The sequence below is a fragment of the Triticum aestivum genome, chromosome 5B, assembly GCF_018294505.1.
Source record: "Triticum aestivum cultivar Chinese Spring chromosome 5B, IWGSC CS RefSeq v2.1, whole genome shotgun sequence".
Taxonomy (NCBI): Eukaryota; Viridiplantae; Streptophyta; class Magnoliopsida; order Poales; family Poaceae; genus Triticum; species Triticum aestivum.
This window is the reverse complement of record NC_057807.1, coordinates 359,683,766-359,698,605: the sequence shown is the minus strand read 5'-3', so window position 1 is coordinate 359,698,605 and position 14,840 is coordinate 359,683,766.

Here is a 14,840-nt window from a genome sequence, read left to right as displayed (position 1 = left end):
GAAGGTAGACTTTTTTTGGATGCTTTTCTTAACACGCGTGTTGTTTTTTATTTTAACTTTTTTTTACAAACTATATGTATTTTATTTTGTTTTACCGTCTGAACTTCATTATTCTTCATACATGTCGTGGAATTTTCACGTCAGATGTCCTAGCGTAAGGACTTACTCGTGGAGCCATTGCAACTAGGAAGCTTAAAGGGGTTAAACGGGACAAAGGACACGCGGTTTATACTAGTTCGGCCCCTTGCGGTGAAGGTAAAAGCCTACGATCCGGTTTTGGGTGGGATTGCTTATGACTCGATAACCAGCGAGCGATTCCGCTTGACCTAGTTCTCGATCTGATGTTTCTTACACTGAACCGCCGCCGGGTCGTCCCTTTATATACAGAGGTCGACGCCCAGCGGCTCACAGAGTCCCGACCGGTTTATAACAGTGTCCGACTCGGTCTCTCTATTCTTGTCTTACAATACAAGTTATACATACATGGCAGTTTATCTCTACAGGCCTAAAGTCGCCTCTGGGCCTTGGGCCTTTAAGTGAGCCGCCATCCTCAAGTGTCTTCAGTGGCTTCATCATAGGTGTGACCCGGCCCCTCCTGGGCGGGTCATGCCTAATAGTTATATCCCCAACATTAGGCCCCAGATTGATTTGAACTAGTTCATGTCACTCTTCAACACTTCAGAAAAAAACATTCTGCTTCCTCTTTATGCGAGAACTTAACCCGCCGTGACGTCATCTTCTGGATTTGGGATAACCCGCCATGACGTCATCTGTCATCAACTTATGCTTTGTCCAATATATCTCAATGGATCCTTATCTTAAAGATCATCCCGAAAATCGAGGCGTCCTTGTAGTTGGATAACTTATGCCTTTGGCCTCCTCGTTTTTCGCGCCCACTCATCAATTTTTCCTTATAAATAGACCCGACTAGGTATTTCCTCATTCTTCTCCTTCCCGCACCTTCTTCCTCATGCACCCTACTGCTGCTCGAGCGCCGCCACTGCCGCGCCCCTCGTCTTCGTCGACCTTGGCCGCTGCATCGACCTGAATCTGTCCAAAGAACGGCGACGAACCTCCCCAGCAACCCTGCAGCCGTAACCTTTCTTCTTCCCCTGCTCCAGATCTGCCTTAGGGTTCGTGGGTTCTTCCTGTGTTCTTCGCTATTCATCTGGGTTCTTCGTAGTTCTAACACTGCAGCCTCCTCTGATCCAAGAATAGTATAAAACTTATGCGATAACTATTTCACACTCATTTTTATATCAGTAGATCCCTTTATATTGAAAAGAGGCCTTTTTAGAACTGATGAACTCATTTGTACTCTGTTTTTAGGTCTAGAATATATTCTTTTCTGAACAACCGTTTGATCCAAAATAGTAACTGCACTTTGTGGAACTTGTTTATGCCACACTTAGGCAAAAATCTGTATCTGTTAGATCCCCCTAGCCATGGCGACTCTTATCACGTGCTTAAAGATAATGCTTTAGTTGATAATCTTGACCGCCCATGGCGGCTTAAATAACCGAACTATCAATGATGCTTATGGCGACTTAAAGAATCTGTCATAATTATCTCATACCATTAGGCCCTTAGATAAGCCGCCATCTTGAATATTGACATTTCCTCTGATTTAAATTTGAACCGAAAATTTTATCCTTTCCTAGGCTTCCATCACCATGGCACCTAAGACAAGCACCTCATGCAACTGGGTCCCATCCATCATCACGGAGCAGGCTTTCGAAGACTTTGTGAAAGTTGGTTATCTGCCAAAAAGGGATGTCATGTATTACCGTGCTCCTGACCCGACAGAAGAGAGACCTCAACCCAAGGAAGGGGAGGTGATTGTTTTCAGGATCATATGAACCGGGGTTTCTCACCACCCGGCTCAAAATTCTTTAGAGACGTCCTGCACTTCTTCGATCTCCACCCTCAAGACATCAGACCCAATCCCGTGTCTAATATTTGCAATTTTCAAGTGTTCAGCAAGGTGTATCTTGGAAACCCAACCTGCTACTCTTGAGAGAGTTATTTTACTAAAACCGCCAAAATGAATGTGCCAGCGGACAGAGCATGGAACATGGCGGCGTCTCAATCCAGCATCGGAGAGACGTCATTTTTCCTTATGCCAATCCGCCGAGCCATCCAAAGGACTGGAATCAAACGTGGTTTTATTGCCAAGACACCTCCCCGGCTGATGAGAATCCTCTGCCGGTTTTCACGCCTTGCGTCTGGACTCCAATCACCCACTGCCTGAGAAGATATCACCTGCCGAACACAAAACGCTCGCCCCCACTTTGGCCAAAATCAAAGCTCTTCTGGGGAACGGGTTAAACGGCATCGACTTGGTCCGGGTCTGGCACGCCTGGCGGATTATTCCATTAAGCCGCCGCCCTGGTCTAATGTGCAGTTACTCAGGCAAGAAAGATGGCCCTTAGCGACACAACCCTGACAATCTGCCTGATCATGTCATCAATGATATGACCAAGTGTCTCCTTAATGAAAGCTTAATAGACTATGACAAGGTGGGATTAAGCCCTTTCTGCGCAACCAACCCAGCTCCAGCGGTAAGTCACCAATCTGAACAAATCATTTCCAATGTTGATGTTTCATCTGTACTCAATTTTTTGCTGACTTTGCAGGCCAATGACAAATTCTGGAAAGTCAAATATGATCATGAGGCCGCAAAAAGAGCCAGGAAGGCCAAGAGAGCCGCTGCGAAGAAACGCGGAAAGAAACCCAGTGCCTCTCAGCAGCTTCAGCTAGATGATTCTTCTAAGTCGGAGGTAGCCCTTGACTCCCTTGGCTCATTTTTTAATTACCTTATTGATACTGATTATAATCAGGATGACACGAGCACGAGCCGCGGGGTGGAAGAAGAGGTAACTATTATTTCCTCCGACTCAGAGCCTTTGCCGCGCCAAAAACTCCGCCAAGTAACCCGGAAAGTAAGATTTTCACATCCCTTGGCTTACCAAGATCCTCAATTTCTTTTGAAGCGAGAGATTCATGAGAGCTGGAGACAGACCCGGACCACGAAAGACGTGGAACTCTCCTCCGGAATACCCAATACACCAAGAAAGCGTCAGAATGAGGTCATCTCCGTCTTAAATTCCTCTGATCCTTTGGCGGGTCTCACTTGTCAGCCACTGAATCCTTCTAATTTGAATTACCAGGAAACCTCTCCTTCTTCCGGCGACTCAATTCAATCCAACTTGCCAGCTTTCAAGACTGCTCCAGGGTAATGATGACTTTAATTATCTTGTACGTTGAATTTTTTATGCTTATACTGACCTTTTGATCTTTATGTAGAGGCAAAGCAAAGGTTAGCAAGAAGGCCAAGAAGGACAAGCCGGTTGATGAGCCAACTCTCAAAGAACCGGCGCTTCAGACGGTCATACCGAAACCTCTGCTACTAAGCCGCTGCCTGAGCCAACGCATGAACCGCCTACATCAGCTGCCGACCTGCCCGCCGAATGAGCTCTTGATGGCTCTGACAATCCTGAAGTCTCAAGCCCAGTTAAGACAAACGACCCTCAAGAAGCTGAAGTTGAGATTACCAAGACCAGTTACACTGAGCCGGGAAGGCCTACTGTGCTTGCCAAATGCACTGCCAAAGAAGAACTCCTAGAACGCCATAAGGTCAGATTTGACCTTACGGATTACTCTCACATGAGTGCATGAGATGTTTTATCTGGCTATTGATACGTCTCCAACGTATCTACTTTTCTAAACACTTTTGCCCTTGTTTTGGACTCTAACTTGCATGATTTGAATGAAACAAACCCGGACTGACGCTGTTTTCAGCAAGACTACCATGATGTTGTTTTATGTGTAGAAAATAAAAGTTCTCGGAATGACCTGCAAATCCACGGAGGCACCTTTTGGAATTAATAAGAATTTCTGGGCGAAAGAAATACACCAGGGGGCCCAGGGCCTGTCCACGAGATAGCCCCCCCAACCCGTAGGGCACGCCCCCCTATCTCATGGGCCCCCTGGACCTCCATCGACCTCAACTCCAACTCTATATCTTCCATCTCGCGGAGAAAAAAATCAGAGAGGAAGTTTCATCGCATTTTACGACACAGAGCCGCCTCCAAGCCCTAATCTGTCTCGGGAGGACTGATCTGGAGTCCGTTCGGGGCTCCGGAGAGGGGGATTCGTCGCCGTCGTCATCATCAACCATCCTCCATCACCATGATGCTCACCGCCGTGCGTGAGTAATTCTATCGTAGGCTTGCTGGACGGTGATGGGTTGGATGAGATTTACCATCTAATCAAGTTAGTTTTGTTAGGGTTTGATCCCTAGTATCCACTATGTTCTGAGATTGATGTTGCTATGACTTTGCTATGCTTAATGCTTATCACTAGGGCCCGAGTGCCATGATTTCAGATCTGACCTATTATGTTTTCATGAATATATGTGTGTTCTTGATCCTATCTTGCAAGTCTATAGTCACCTATTATGTGTTATGATCCGACAACCCCGAAGTGACAATAATCGGGATACTTCTCGGTGATGGCCGTAGTTTGAGGAGTTCATGTATTCACTATGTGTTAATGCTTTGGTCCGGTTCTCTCTTAAAAGGAGGCCTTAATATCCCTTAGTTTCCACTAGGACCCCGCTGCCATGGGAGGGTAGGACAAAAGATGTCATGCAAGTTCTTTTCCATAAGCATGTATGACTATTTACGGAATACATGCCTACATTACATTGATGAACTGGAGCTAGTTCTATATCACCCTATGTTATAACTATTGCATGAGGAATCGCATCCGGCATAATTATCCATCACTGATCCATTGCCTATGAGCTTTTCATATATTGTTCTTCACTTATTTACTTTTCCGTTGCCACTTTTACAACTACTACAAAAACCCAAAAACATTTATCTTTACTGTTGCTACTGTTACCATTACTATCATATTACTTTGCTACTAAATACTTTGCTGAAGATACTAAGTTATCCAGGTGTGGTTGAATTGAAAACTCAACTGCTAATACTCAAGAATATTCTTTGGCTCCCCTTTTGTCGAATCAATAAATTTGGGTTGAATACTTTACCTCGAAAGCTGTTGCGACCCCCTACACTTGTGGGTTATCAAGACTAATTTCTAGCGCCGTTGCTGGGGAGCATAGCTCTATTCTCTGAGTCACTTGGGATTTATATCTGTTGATCACTATGAAGAACTTGAAAGACGCTAAGACCAAGATTTTTCCCTCAACTACGAGGGGAGGTAAGGTACTACCATCTAGCTCTGCACTAGTTTCTCCTTCCGTTATTAGTAGGCTTGCGACACCTAAACCTGCTACTACTATGAATTCTGATATGTCGCATGTTATTGATGATGCCACTTCTACTATGCATGATGAAACTACTTCTGTGCGTGATACTACTTTGCCATTAGGTGAATTTCTAGATGAACAACTTGCTAGAGTTAGGGGGAATGAAAATATTGAAGAACCTATTATTGATGATAGTGATGATGAACGTTCCCCCAATGATTATGTTTTACCTGTTGTTCCTAAGGGTTATGTTATGCATGAAGCATCTGCTATGGAAATTCTTGCTTGCAATGATAGAAATGATCTTAAGAAATTATTAGCTAAATGGAAGCAGCAGTCTCTTAATGCTAGAATGAAACCTGATCCTACTTTTGCTACTTCACCTATAGGTTTTACTGATAAGTATTATGAATTCTCTATTGATCCTAATATTATTACTTTAGTTGAATCTGATCCTTTTTATGGCCTTGAATCTGAAACTGTTGTGGCACATCTTACCAAGTTGAATGATATAGCCACCCTGTTTACTCATGACGAGAAGTCTCGCTATTTATATATCCTTAAGATATTCCCGTTCTCATTAAAGGGTGATGCTAAGACTTGGTATAATTCTCTTGCTCCTGGTTGTGTGCGTAGTCCCCAGGATATGATTTATTACTTCTCTGCTAAATATTTCCCTGCTCATAAGAAACAAGCTGCCTTGCGGGAAATATATAATTTTGTGCAAATTAAAGAAGAGAGTCTCCCACAAGCTTGGGGGAGGCTTCTCCAGTTACTTAATGCTTTGCCTGATCATCCTCTTAAGAAAAATGAAATACTTGATATCTTTTATAATGGACTAACCGATGCTTCCAAGGACCACTTGGATAGTTGTGCTGGTTGTGTTTTCAGGGAAAGAACAGTCGACGAAGCTGAAATATTATTGAATATTATGTTGACTAATGAAAATAATTGGACTGTTCCTGAGCCAGTTCCTGAAGTAATTCCTGAACCAATTGAGCCAACTCCCGAGCCTATTCCTAATCCCACTCCGAAGAAGAGAGGTGTTTTATTTCTCAGTCCTGAAGATATGCAAGAGGCAAAGAAATCAATGAAAGAAAAAGGTATTAAAGCTGAAGATGTTAAGAATTTACCACCTATTGAAGATATACATGGTCTTAATTTACCGCCTGAAGGATCACATTGTCTTGATAACCCGACACAGGCAGTAAAGGTAAATTTTCTCTATAGATATGATAAAGTTGAAATACCCTATACTAAATTTCATAGCCCATGCTTGGATGAATTTGATGACTTTATGGCTAGACAAGAAAGTTTTAATGCTTATGTTGGTAGAGAGTTAAAAAATAATGCTTTCGAGATAGGACGCGTAGGTGATAATCTGGCTAGAGTTAAAGATGAACTTCACCACGTTAGCAAATATGCTTCTATGGTTGATACTCAAGATGAGCAAGTACTCAAAGCTCAAAATGATTTGCTTGATAAGTTGAATAATAAAAATGACTTTGCCATTAGAGTGGCTACTAGAACTGGTAGAATGACTCAGGAACCTTTGTATCCCGAAGGCCACCCTAAAAGAATTGAACAAGATTCTTAGAATAATAATCTAGATGTTCCTAGTTCTTCTAAGAAAAAGAAAAAGAAGAATGATAGGACTTTGCAAACTTCTAGTGAACCTAATGTAGAAACACTTGAGAATCCCAATGATACTTCTATCTCTGATGATGAAACACAATCCGGAGATGAACATGAACCTCATGATAATGCTAATAATAATGTTCATGTAGATGCTCGGCCTAGTAATAACAATGATGTAGAGATTGAACCTGTTGTTGATCTTGATAACCCACAATCAAAGAATCAACATTATGATAAGAGAGACTTTGTTGCTAGGAAGCACGGGAAAGAAAGAGAACCATGGGTTCAGAAACCCATGCCCTTTCCTCCTAAACCATCTAAGTCAAAGGATGATGAGGATTTTGAGTGCTTTGCTGAAATGATTAGACCTATTTTCTTACGTATGTGCTTAACTGATATGCTTAAAGTAAATCCTTATGCTAAGTATATGAAGGATATCATCACAAATAAAAGAAAGATACCAGAAGCTGGAATTTCCACCATGCTTGCTAATTACACTTTTAAGGGTGGAATACCAAAGAAACTTGGAGATCCGGGTGTGCCAACTATACCATGCTCCATTAAAAGAAATTATGTTAGAACTGCTTTATGTGATCTTGGAGCCGGTGTTAGTGTTATGCCTCTCTCTTTACATCGTAGACTTGAATTGAATAAGTTGACACCTACTGAAATATCTTTGCAAATGGCTGATAAATCAACTGCTGTACCTGTCGGTATTTGTGAGGATGTGCCTGTTGTGGTTGCAAATGTCACTATCTTAACGGACTTTGTTATTCTTGATATTCCTGAGGACGATAGTATGTCTATTATGCTTGGTAGACCTTTTCTTAATACTGCAGGGGCTGTTATTGATTGCAACAAAGGCAATGTCACTTTTCATGTTAATGACAATGAGCATACAATACACTTTCCGAGGAAACAATCTCAAGTTCATAGCATTAATTGTATTGAAAAACTTCCAACTATCATTTTTGGAGATTTTGAATTTCCTCTCCCTACTGTCAAGAAAAAGTATGATATTCTTATTGTTGGGGATTTTCATATCCCCGTTGAGGTAACTTAGTGTTATTCGAAATTTCTCTGGTTCCGTGTTATTCGGAATGAGTTTGTTAACAAGACTTGATCAACCTTGTTAGCGGGTTCATATTGATGACCACGAGATGGACGAAACTAGAAGGCACAACCTTCTGTACCCTCTTTTGACTTTCTGTTATTTAGAATAAATAAAGCAAAAATAGTATTATCCGTCTGTTTTCTAAATTATCCGTGCATTAAAAAATAGTCTGAAAATAAAAGTGCTCCAAATGCCCTGCAAATTTAGTATGATTTTTTCTGGAATATTTGAGGATTTTAGGCACTAAAAACACTGTAGGAGGGGCAAGCACCAGGCCACGAGAGACGCGGGCGCCCCCCCTATAGGGCGCGCCCCCTGTCTCGTGGGCCCCTGGTGGCTCCCCTCCACTTATGCCAGCACCCACACACTCTATCTTCTACCCAAAAAAATCCCATCCAGCTCAAGCACGAGTTCTAGCTCGTTTTGCTGCAATTTTTGATCTGTTAGCTCAAAGCTCCATTCACAAAACTGCTTTGGGAGATTGTTGCTTGGTATGTGGCTCCTCCATTGGTCCAATTAGTTTTTGTTCTAGTGCTTTATTCATTGCAAATCCTTGTTGTCTTGGTGACCCTGTTCTTGAGCTTGCATGTTAAATTTTTGAGGTTCCAAGCAATTCTAATGCATGATATGGGCTTTAGGCACTTGTAGGAGTAGTTGCTATCAATCCTGTTTAATTTTATGCACTTTTATTTTGAAGTTACTAAAAATTTCAGAAATTTTCAGAAAATGTTGAGGAAACTTTTGAGGGGCTCTTCTAGCCAAAGCTCCCAAGAAAAACAAGCTAAAGAGAAGGAAAAGGCCAAGTATAATCTGCCTCGCTTAACGAAAGTACGACCGTGTGAATGGCCATGTGATGATTTCTTGAAAGAGGCCGGAATTCATGAAGACTTTCATGCTTTAATCGAGACTGCAGGCCTCACCGGTTTCATCAATGACCGAATCGATCAGTATCTCTTACTCACCAATACTTTCGTGCAAAACTTTTATTTTTATCCTAAAAAGTCACCGCCTGAAGTATCATTTCATTTATATGACGAGTTCAAAGAAATTTCTTTACGTCATTTTTGCACGGTATGTAGGATACCTTATGAGGGAGAATTAGAGGAACCCCATCGTGAAGATGTGGCAGGCTTTGTTGATATTATCGCTGTAGAGGAGCCAAAGAAGGGTTCCGAAGCAAAAGTCTCTAGCATACACTTTCCTGTTTTACGCTACTTTGCCTTATTCGCTAGTAGATGCTTGATTGGTCGTGGGAATAGTGGAAACTTGAGTGTTCCTGATATTATCATTCTTCAACATGCTTTGCTTGGAGACAATAGTTTTAATATGGGTGCCGTAGTTGCTAAACGGCTAGCCCTTAATCGTACAAAAGGCCCCATATTTGGAGGTATCTATGCTGCATGTCTTGCTAGACATTTTCAGATACCCATTAGGCACCATGAGGAAAAGGAGACAATTTTGCCTCCTCAAATTCTAGATTACAAGAGCATGGTAGCACATAAGTTTATTGTTGACAACGAAGATAGGATGCTCTTGTATAAACTTAGATTCAATAAGAAACACTTTGAGATTATTATTTTGCCTGCGCCTCTGTTGTTTGATTTGCTTGCAGAAAAATTTCTCGTTACACCTGAGGCGGTGAACGATCATCGAGCTCAGGCTTTTACTCCAAAACCTGAACCTGAGCCAGAACCTGAACTGGACCCTTATCGTGCATCATCTGTCCAGTGGAATCCAGAGATGACCAGCCAGTGGTATCCTGATTACGACTCCCAGTACAACGGGGAGAGTAGCGGCGGTCCTTGGTATTAAACCAACTTAGGCCAAAAGCCTAAGCTTGGGGGAGTACGTATTTCTCACCGACTTTACACTCATGTTCACACACTAGTCGTCGGTGCTCATACTCTTTCATTGTATTATCCATGCTAGTTTAAATTCCTTTTTCTAGTTTTCTTCTTGTGTGTTTGATAAACCTTGAGAAACATCAAAAAAATTAGTTAGTTTAGTTTCCATGCTTGTAGTAGTAACTAAATGAAAACCCAAAAAGATTTATTGTTCTTCTTTTACTTGTTGGGAGCTTTCCCATGTAAATAGTTTTATTTTCTTTTCTTTCCTTTGGGGGTCGAGAAGACCATATTGAAAATGCTTAGTGGCTCTTATATGCATGATTGTTTATTTAATTTAGAGCCCATATTACTTGTCTTCTCTCTTGAGTTGAATGCTTGCAGATTCTAGCTTAGTCCAATGCACGTACACTCTTATTATTTTACACATTGTTCGGTCGTGCGAGTGAAAGGCAATAATGACGATATATGATAGACTTATTGGGATGAGAAAAGCTGGTATGAACTCGACCTCTCTTATTTTTGTAAATATGATGAATTCATCGTTCCTGAGTCAGCTATTATGAAGTAAACATATTTGCAATGACATTTAGAGATTATAGCTACTTGTGCCATGCTTGATTAGCTATGAGTTATAATGGTTTACCTTGCATGCCAACATGCTATTAGAATGATTATGATGTGGTATGATGGGATGGTATCCTCCTTTGAATGAATCGAGTGACTCGACTTGGCACATGTTCACGCATGTAGTTGAATCAAATCAACATAGCCTTCACGATATTTATGTTCATGGTGGATTATATCCTACTCATGCTTATGTTTGGTGTGAATTAATTTTAATGCATGCTTACGACTGTTGTCGCTCTCTCAGTTGGTCGCTTCCCAGTCTTTTGCTAGCCTTCACCTGTACTAAGCGGGAATACTGCTTGTGCATGCAAAATCCTTAAACCCCAAAGTTGTTCCATATGAGTCCACTATACCTACCTATATGCGATATCTACCTGCCGTTCCAAGTAAATTTGTATGTGCCAAACTCCAAACCTTCAAATGAAATTCTGTTTTGTATGCTCGAGCAGCTCATGTTACAACTAGGGCTGCCTATATCTTCCATGCTAGGTGGGTTATTCTCAAGAGGAGTGGACTCCGCTCCTCATTCACGAGAAAGGGCCGGTAACCGGGATGCCCAGTCCCACGATCCGAAAAGATCAAAGCAAATCAAAATAATTAAACAAAACTCCCCCAGGGCTGTTGTATGTTGGAGGCACTCGTTGTTTCGAGCAAGCCATGGATTGATGCCTGTTGGTGGTTGGGGGAGTATAAACATTTACCATTCTGTTTGGGAACTGCCTATAATGCATTTAGTATGGAAGATACAACCATCTCATAGGTGTTGCATTGATAGCGAAAGTATGCCGCTCAAAATGTTATTCAATCTCTATTTTAAAATCGAGCTCTGGCACCTCTACAAATCCCGGCTTCCCTCTGCGAAGGGACTATCTATTTACTTTTATGTTGAGTCATCGCCTTCTTATTTAAAGCACCCGCTGGAGAGCGCACTGTCATTTGCATTCATTATTATTGATTTATATTGTGTATGACTTGACTGGATCTCTTTTACCATGAATTACAATGTTTAGTCAGTCCTTGATCTTTAAAGGTGCTCTGCATTTATGTTTTGCGGTCTCAGAAAGGGCTAGCGAGATACCATTTTGTTATATCGTGTTATGATTGTTTTGAGAAAGTGTTGTCATCCGAGTTTTATTATTATTGCTCGCTAGCTGATTATGCTATTGATATGAGTAATTGTGAGACCCAAGTGTAATTGTTAGTATGGTTAGTTCATAATATTTGCTGAAACTTGAATGCTTGCTTTTCATGTTTACAACAACAAGAGCAAACAGAGTTTGTAAAAGTTTTTCTTTATCACTTTCAGTTTATCAACTGAATTGCTTGAGGACAAGCAAAGGTTTAAGCTTTGGGGAGTTGATACGTCTCCAACGTATCTACTTTTCCAAACACTTTTGCCCTTGTTGTGGACTCTAACTTGCATGATCTGAATGAAACTAACCCGGACTGACGCTGTTTTCAGCAGGACTACCATGATGTTGTTTTATGTGTAGAAAAGAAAAGTTCTCGGAATGACCTGCAAATCCACGGAGGCACTTTTTGGAATTAATAAGAATTTCTGGGCGAAAGAAATACACCAGGGGCCCCAGGGCCTATCCACGAGACAGGGGGCGCCCCCCCTGTAGGGCGCGCCCCCTATCCCGTGGGCCCCCTGGACCTCCACCGACCTCAACTCCAACTCTATATCTTCCGTCTCGCAGAGAAAAAAAATCAGAGAGAAAGTTTCATCACGTTTTACGACACGGAGCCACCGCCAAGCCCTAATCTCTCTCGGGAGGGCTGATCTAGAGTCCGTTCGGGGCTCCGAAGAGGGGGATTCGTCGCTGTCGTCATCATCAACCATCCTCCATCACCAATTTCATGATGCTCACTGCCGTGCGTGAGTAATTTCATCGTAGGCTTGCTGGACGGTGATGGGTTGGATGAGATTTACCATGTAATCAAGTTAGTTTTGTTAGGGTTTGATCCCTAGTATCCACTATGTTATGAGATTGATGTTGCTATGACTTTGCTATGCTTAATGCTTGTCACTAGGGCCCGAGTGCCATGATTTCAGATCTGAACCTATTATGTTTTCGTGAATATATGTGTGTTCTTGATCCTATGTTGCAAGTCTATAGTCACCTATTATGTGTTATGATCCGACAACCCCGAAGTGACAATAATCAGGATACTTCTCGGTGATGACCGTAGTTTGAGGAGTTCATGTATTCACTATGTGTTAATGCTTTGGTCCGGTTCTCTCTTAAAAGGAGGCCTTAATATCCCTTAGTTTCCACTAGGACCCCGCTGCCACGGGAGGGTAGGACAAAAGATGTCATGCAATTTCTTTTCCATAAGCACGTATGACTATTTACGGAATACATGCCTACATTACATTGATGAACTGGAGCTAGTTCTATATCACCCTATGTTATAACTATTGCATGAGGAATCGCATCCGACATAATTATCCATCACTGATCCATTGCCTACGAGCTTTTCATATATTGTTCTTCGCTTATTTACTTTTCCGTTGCTACTGTTACAACTACTACAAAAACCCCAAAACATTTATCTTTACTGTTGCTACTGTTACCATTAATATCATATTACTTTGCTACTAAATACTTTGCTGCAGATACTAAGCTATCTAGGTGTGGTTGAATTGACAACTCAACTGCTAATACTCAAGAATATTCTTTGGCTCCCCTTGTGTCGAATCAATAAATTTGGGTTGAATACTTTACCCTCGAAAGCTGTTGCGATCCCCTACACTTGTGGGTTATCAGCTATCTCAGCTAAGTGCACAGTAGCCGCGACGTTGAAATCGACATGGTGAAGCAGATGCACCATAAGTTTGAGGTATGATCTCCTCTTTCCCCTGAATCATTCTCATTACGCCATCCCCCAAGTCTACTGCTTATGATGAATATGTTGTGGACTTAGAAAACGTCAGACAAGTATTAACAATGTCTTTACATTAAAAAACTTGTAAAAATCCGGCTTAATCCGTAGCCCCCAAGGGCCGGTTTAATCAAAGTGAATGAGCCGGTCCTTCACATGCTTGTGTAGAACATATTAACTGCATAGGTTGAACTGCAATATGCATTAGCTCCCAAGTGCCAAGTAGTCTTGCTTGCAAAGTGCTTGGAACTTTAATTTTGTGAATCGCCAATCTTATGAACCGACACTATAAATAGATTTCCGCAGTAGACATTAGCCCCCAAGTGCCAAGTAGTCTTGCTTGCAAGGTGCTTGGGACTTGAATATAACATGCTAATAATCATGACTTTGATCTGGTATTTGTGCAGGTTGCCACTAGTCAATTGCAATCAGAAATCACTGATTTAAAGAACCGCCTGCAATCACAAGAAACAGAAAACCAAAGGGCCAACTCCAAGTTTGAATTCAGTGTATCTGAACAAGAGAAGCTGAAGGCCGACTTTGAGGCAGAGAGAAAGACTTGGGCTGATGAAAAGAATGCCTTAACCCAACAAGCTGACAATTCAGAGGCGGCTCTTGAAAAGGCAACCAATGAATTGTCCGGCTTGAAACGCCATGTGACCCAGATGTTTACCGCAATCTTTGGTAAGTCACCCTGCAAGTTATAAATATTGTATACTTTTCAATGATCATATAAATTTGTTCTTTAACGCACCTGACATTACTATGCAGGCCCCAAGAACTCAAATCTTAACCAGGACATTTTGATAAAGCTGAAGGTGGTTTATACACTGGTGGAGCAACTCTACACCGGGTCTCAGCGCGCCTTAGCCATCGTGGCCCTGTCCAATGAAGTTCCCACACTTTTGGCGGATGTGCTAAGGAAGTTTTCTGTCCTGCCCCAATGGATTACTGAACTAAAGCGATCGTCTGCGAGAGCTGGAGCTGTAGCTGTGTTGAGCCAGGCCAAAGCTTGGCTTCCGGAACTAGACCCGGCTGACATTGCTATTGGGTATCTGAGCCTAAAAGAAGAAGGTGCGCCCTTTGGACAGGAAGATTTCGCTGCTTGTGTGAAGGCAATACGCCCTGTGGCCACTTTGATTGCTGAAGAAGTGGATCTCTCCAAGTACCAGGCGGGTTATGATGCAGAGAACCGGATAATCCCAACACCACAATATACCCTGACAAGTTTGATTCCACCAACTCGTAAGCATACCTTCGCCCCTGAGGTTGACCCGGCCAGATTAATTAATGACGAAGCCGAATTTAAAGCTTTGAGTGGCATTGACTGGTCGCCATCAACCTTCCAGGACCAGGAACAAGACAAAGAAGTGGAAAGGGTTGATCCAAACGCTTCAGGCCATCAAGAGAATTGACCCACTGGGAGGCTCATACTTGCAGTCCTTAT